At 39.5% G+C, this 7,214-nt stretch overlaps 1 long non-coding RNA gene across 1 annotated transcript; it reads right to left on the minus strand.

Moving 5' to 3' along the window:
* Positions 1-3,272: 3,272 nt before the first annotated feature.
* Positions 3,273-4,197, minus strand: LOC118494703. The gene is made up of 2 exons (XR_004896853.1): positions 4,093-4,197; positions 3,273-3,615 (listed from the first exon to the last, which is right to left on the minus strand). It is a non-coding gene; the product is annotated as an uncharacterized LOC118494703 (long non-coding RNA).
* Between the last annotated feature and the right edge of the window lie 3,017 nt (positions 4,198-7,214).

Raw genomic sequence — 7,214 nt, forward strand, 5'->3', positions numbered from 1 at the left:
TTATTTGCTAGGATCAGACCAAACAGATTTTTTTCTTCAGTCTGTAGGATAGGATTTCGAGGCCGGGAGGTCTGTGTAGCACCACAATACTTCATTCAGAATGGATTGATACATATTTTTCCTCTAACAAATAGTGCGCCCACCCCCACCCCCGCGATTTGGATAATGCACTAGTCCATATTGCGATTTCGATAAGATTGCGATTAATTGTGCAGCCCTGGTTCACACATTATACAAACTTATTTACCTGTAGAGTTTTTTTATCAGAACTGGCATGCTGTGGCTAACATTAAAGGTGCTGTAGATAGGATTGTGAAGATCCAGGACTTAGCCAAAGAATTTGAATATCGACAACTTCTCAGTCCCTCCCCCCTTTCTGCTAAAGCACAAAACGGTCTCCTAAGCCCCTCCGCCCACAAGGGAGAATGAATGTGTGTGCCTGAGCAGTGATTGACACGCAGTTAGACATCCCTGATTGGTGCATCTGAACAGCTGTGGATTTTTGCAAATCTCACTACAGGCTGTAGGTGGAGCCAGAGGAGCTGGATTTATTTTTAAATGACCTGCTTCATGTAGTTCTACTGGAACATAGGGTCAGTTTCAGCAAATATGACAGAAAGTTAGTTTTATACGTTTTACCTACTGCATCTTTAAGATTGGTTTTAGGAGGCTTTGACTGTAACTCCAGTTTGAGCTGCTCAGTTCTTTTGCTCTATATCCCTTTTCTTTTAGTCAACAGAATATGTCCAGTGTGTTTTCCAGGCACTCTGTCTCTCTACCGTACAGTACTTCATACTACATGTTACTACTGCTACTCATAAAACATGCACAATGTGTTTGTGATCATCCTGCACATTCACATGAGACATTGACACATGAGGTCCTTTGTCCCCAGGGCCATCCAGCTCTTCAATACCACACAAAGGGGGAGGGGAGAAATGGACTTTTCAGCATGAGCCTGTCTCTCTCAGCCCCTACCATTATATCACTCTGTCTGCTGTACAACTGTCTTATAGGCTATATCAGCCCTCCTACACAATCTGGACTGTGGTCATAACATCTACATCTTATAACTTATTCCCTGTTATTGTTCTTAAAGTATGTTATTTCTTTTCTTGTTTGTCAAGCAATTCTATTATGTTTACATTCTTGTCTTTTCATGGTCATAGTTAATATTTAATAATAAGCTATTGCACTGTTCCCTGCACTGTTCACTTTTGCACTACCACCATTGCACACACTTATCATAGTCACTGCATCACATGGTCAGTCCATACCAGACCACTGTGTATATATATTTATACTTATATTGTTTTGTTTTGTTTAACCTCTTATTTTAGAGAATGTGTGACATGCACCTACAACACCAAAACTAATTCCTTGTATGTGTAAAAAAAACGTACTTGGCAATAAAGATTTTCTGATTCTGATTCTTTGTAATCACTTCACAAATTGTTGACTCTTTAAATGTATGTGAGTGATTGTTATGTATGTGAGATATATGTATGTATATGTGTTTGTTGTGTTATGGTTGTCTAAGCTACTGGATGCCTAAAATTTCCCTCGGGATGAATAAAGTATCTATCTATCTATCTATCTATCTATCTATATATATATATATATATATATCCATCCATCCATCTATTTTTATGCACGTGGTAATGGAATTGGGTCAATGCCCACCCCCACCACAGCCTGTTCAACCTGCTGCCGTCAGAAGTATCCATTACCGTACAGTAGCAGCAGACTACAGTGCAGCTTCTTTCCTCAGACTGGGAGACTACTCATCTCCACCTCATCCTCCATCTCTACCTCATCCTCCACCTCATCCTCTACCTCATCCTCCACCTCATCCTCCGCCTCATCCTCTACCTCATCCTCCAACTCATCCTCTACCTCATACTCCGCCTCATCCTACGCCTCATCCTCCACCTCATCGTCCACCTCATCCTCTACCTCATCCTCCGCCTCATCCTCTACCTCATCCTCCACCTCATCCTCCACCTCATCCTCTACCTCATCCTCCACCTCATCCTCCACCTCATCCTCTACCTCATCCTCTACCTCATCCTCTACCTCATCCTCCACCTCATCCTCTACCTCATCCTCTACCTCATCCTCTACCTCATCCTCCACCTCATCATCTACCTCATCCTCTACCTCAACTCGTCTTCCTCTCACTCTTTTTCTTACTTTCTTTGTGTTCATCTTTATTGTTCCTTTTCCATACAAAATCAGCCCAAATAGGTCCTCTTTTACTGTATATATGTATACAAATTATTGTGGTTGCTATTGGCCTGATAATACACAATATTAATATTGGTTAAGTTGTACAATGTAGAAGCTGTGAATGTAATATTATATCTAGAGGTTGACACATACATTAGATAATGTTCCATCTGTACAGTTTCTTCTTGCTTTGCACTACTTCAAGATGGCAGATAACGGACGTATTTTTTGTATATTTTAGCGCTGTAAATGTCAACAATATTTAGATTTAATGCATATTGTTACTTTAACTAACACACCAGGCCCTTGACAAATACTTTGCTTAGTGATCCTTATGGTTTGATGTGATGTGCATGTGTCCTGGTGGCTGGCTAAATTCAACATGAAGCCATATCTTACTTTACACATGTAGTCAACGTGGAGGTAGGGATCTAGAAAGGGTGATCAATAATATTCCAGAAATAAGTGTTCCAGTAGTGTTCAGGAAAGCTAGAAAAATGTTTCTAGAGTGGAGGCTTTATTACAATTATTTATTATTGAGCTAATTTCAAACACTTTTTTTTAATCAACCAATAAGGTACTTCAAGCTTTACAATAAGAAGTCAAGGAAGTGAAGGACTACAGCCACATCCCAGCCCTTCAGAGAACTGTCCTGCAGAAAAGGCTGTCGTCCAGACTGGAGAGGTGGGCCATCAGTGAGCTCAGGAGAACAGATGATCCCAGGCGTCTAGGAGTTGTGTGTGATATTCCTGCACCACCCTCAGAAGTGTTGTTGCAGACACAATTCAGCAGAGAGCAACTGAATATGTATACATAACCCAATTACTCAGTATGTTTGTGTATTGTTGGTGATGAAAAACTGATCCTGACCTGTGATGTACTGCAAATAATGAGTTCCAGCTTCTTCTACCACCGGGGCCCCAGCAAAATACGTTCAAATATCCATTATGTATGTGAAGTTTTATATTGGACTAAAAATAAAGCATTATAATAGTCTCAAGCTTATTTCCTGTATTATATACTGAAACAAACAGACAAGGGTAAATGTAAAAAAGTGTTTTAATATATTATGTGCATTTTAAAATATAATTACAGTAAGACTATGTAAACACATTAAATTACAGGACAGTGTACTGTAGTAGGATATATTGACATACAATGGATTTAGAAACTACAAGTACACCAATGAAAACTTAAGAAAAAGCTTATTGTAAGTGTTCATTGAATATCTGAGCAAAATATGATCAATACATACTCGATTGGTCTATACCCTGGCTGTTTGAAGCCTTAGCACACATAGTGTTTCCTCCACAGAGAGACTGAAGGCTCCTCTCCCTCTGCTGCTACCACATCCTCCTGGTTGGACTGCCTGCTGCCTGATGTCAGCTGTGATAGAAAATTATAACAAAGTTCCTTACACAAATCAAATGGTAACAAAGTTCTTACTGATAACTGAGGCTTCCAAGGTTGGGTGATTTACAATTAAAATATCTTGCTTTTAAGTAGCCATTAGCAAATGTGTAGGCTTTAAAAACACTATGAACATTTTCCTTATACTGACCTGCTTGCAAATGCAACAGAAGACATGTAATTAGAGTTAGGATAGCCAGTCTTTGTCATAACTAGGAAAGTACAGATGAGCACAAAACTATAAAGATAAACCAGTTAAGCAGTGCTAACACTGCATATGTACTGTATGTGTCGACCTCTAGATATAATACATTATATTCACAGCTTCTACATTGTACAACTTAACCAATATTAGTATTCTGTGTATTATCAGGCCAATAGCAACCACAATAATTTGTAGTTAGCTGGATAATAATTTTTCCTAATAGACCATAATATAACTACGTTACTAACCTAACGTTACCTGGGAGAGCATCGTAGCTCTGCTCGGGTCCTGCAGGTCTCTACAGAGAGAAGACAATAATTAATACAGCTCCATTGAGTAAGGCCTCACGAAGAATAGCTACATGATTCCCATGGCAAATTAGCTCAGTAACGTAGCCGCTGGCTACAAGTTTTAGATAACTTTAGCAGTTAGCTAACGTTAAATGCTAACTTAAACAGCTTTACTAGCTAGCTAGTAACTTAACACAACGAAACAACAAACGTCCAGTAACCATGCTTGCAACGTAGATCACAGACAATATATATATATATATATGATCAATACTTACACTTAATTAATCTTGCAGTAATCCGCTGTGGAGCGGCTTGTGTGTCCTCAAGACCAGACTCAGAGTCTCTAACGTTAGTTTACCTGAGGCTGAGCTGTCACTCAAACTCGTTAGCCAATGGGGACGCACCCCTGTAAGACCCGCCCACGCGAGAGCTTTGTGTCAGAATCGCAAACAAAGACTCTGGAAGGTCCGTGTACTTCGTGGCCAACGGATTTTCGTTTTGAAAGGAAAAAAACAAAAACGAAAAACGGCCTGTTTCCCAATTACCATTAGTAAATAGGAAAACAAAAAACGGAAAACAACCCATTATTCGTTTTTTGTTTTGATATTAAAAAACGGAAAACGAAAAACAATCTCGTTATCCGATTTTCTTTGATGTATTTGTAGATGGAACTCGGAAATTAAAATACGTGTGTATAAGTCGTATTTGTCGGTACACGATCCGTTCTGCCTGCACGATCCGTTCTGCACATGCGCAAGATAATACTGTTTTACGTATCCATACGACCTGCACGATCTGTTCCACGCTAGCCTATGGCTAGCCTCCACCGGGAAGCTAACGTTAGTTTAGCTAACAGCTAATTCGGCTAACCGCTAGCTGACAGCTAGATTCAGTCTAAAATAACGTTAACTCAAACGTAATGGGAAAAGCAGGCTACAGCTAAATTAAGACTTCACAGTAATAACAATAAAGACAAGTATTGAGTGATTGTATTTTAAATGAGCACAAGTAAAGTAGAACTGGCGTAACAGCTGTTATATATGTTAGGTGTTTGTTATATATGTCAACGTTTATTTTCAAGTTTTATTTTGAGGGTCTTTTAAAGTTATTACATGCTGTCTCAGCTAGCAGTTAGCCAAATTAGCTGTTAGCTAAACTAACGTTAGCTTGCCTGTGGAGGCTAACGGCAGTTGAGTTGACGTTATTTTAGACTGAATCTAGCTGTCAGCTAGCGGTTAGCCGAATTAGCTGTTAGCTAAACTAACGTTAGCTTGGCTGTTGACTGGAAGCGTGGAACAGATCGTGCAGTGTCGTAAATCCTCGTACAACCGCGCATGCGCGAACATTTTGCGCATGTGCAGAACGGATCGTGCAGGCAGAACGGATTGTGTACCGACAACATTCCTTAATTTTGCATTGGTATTTTTTTCGTGACCCGGAAGTTACTTCCACCACGCCAAGATCCGCCCTTCAATAGCATTTATTGGCCAGTACCACCTGTAAGATCCATTCTGTGCATGCGGATGATTACGTAGTCCCTGTGCGATTTGTAAAAATAGACTGTATATAAGTAACATGTGTCAACACTTTACGACCAAACATTACAACTTTTTTATTAAATCTTTTTTTATTAAATCTTTATTATACAATAGTCATAGCTACAAACATTCGAAACTTGTCACTGATCCAAAACAGTGTAGCGACATCGTTGTTGTGTTGTTTACGTTAATGTTTTTACCTAATACTTCGTCTTGACTAATAACCATAGACTGTCTATTATTAATGCGATGAAGTGTAAACGTACATAAGTGTCCTTTTGAAGATGGGATGACAGCTCTCCCAGCCACCACTGCTGTATACCACTATAGTAGCTACATGCTAACGGCAGTAAACACTATAGTAGCTACATGCTAACGGTCATCTTAGCTGGCAATGTTGTTAAATCCTCCCCAATTCCGGGTCACATTCCTGCTGAAACATGTCCGATTGTGTAGTGTTTGGTTCAGAAGCCTTTATCTGTGATTTTTGACGTTAGAAAGTGCTGCTTCGTTCCACTACAATCTAACGTTAGCATACTCATAGCTAACTATTGTAGCTGCATGCTAACGCGACATAGCGGAGCATATAGCTAGCTATTTACGTATGTAGCAGGACTTTGTACCGTAAAAATCACCAATAAAGGCTTCTAAACCAAATACTAAACAAATACAAATACAGTAAAGTGACCGGAATTAGGGGTGAAATGTCCAGCATTGAGCTACATAATAGTTTGCTAGGAGTTAGCTGGTCTCTCACAGAGGTCTCATTTGTAGCCCTGTTTTTACCTGATACTTTCATAAAAGTACAAACACATGAAGTGAGAGGTATAAACATGCTTAAACTTTATTTAAAACATGGTTAACCTGAAGCAGGACGGAGTCATGACTTATAACACCAAAGCAAGGCTTCTAGCTCAGGCTAGCTAGCGTTAGCAAATTACCTTCAAAGTTGCAAAGAAATGACGAAACGTAAAATTTGAAGTCTTTATTTAATTTGCTACATGGTGTTGTACTGGATGGCCAGACGACGCTCCGTATATCATTAACATATACTTTAGGCAACTCCAGCAAACACCTTGTAAACTTCATCTCTGCCATCATAACGGTCTACTGTGACTGTAACTGTCTAATGTTTTCTTCCGGTAACCAGGAATGTCCAAACATCCTTACGCCAATGCGTGCATAGAGCTGTGAAGTTTGCCGGTGTTCGCGGAAGCGTAGAACTGATCAGGCAGTGCACAGAACGGATTTTACAGGCGGTACGGAAAAAGGAATACGATTTATACACACATTTTAATTTCCGAGTTCCATCTACAAATACATCAAAGACAATCGGATAACGAGATTGTTTTTCGTTTTCCGATTTTTAATATCAAAACAAAAAACGAATAATGGGTTGTTTTCCGTTTTTTGTTTTCCTATTTACTAATGGTAATTGGGAAACTGGCCGTTTTTCGTTTTTGTTTTTTTCCTTTCAAAACGAAAATCCGTTGGCCACGAAGTACACGGACCCTGGAAGCGCAAATGAGAAAGCTGGGA

Source organism: Sander lucioperca, chromosome 1 (genome assembly GCF_008315115.2).
Source record: "Sander lucioperca isolate FBNREF2018 chromosome 1, SLUC_FBN_1.2, whole genome shotgun sequence".
Classification (NCBI taxonomy): Eukaryota; Metazoa; Chordata; class Actinopteri; order Perciformes; family Percidae; genus Sander; species Sander lucioperca.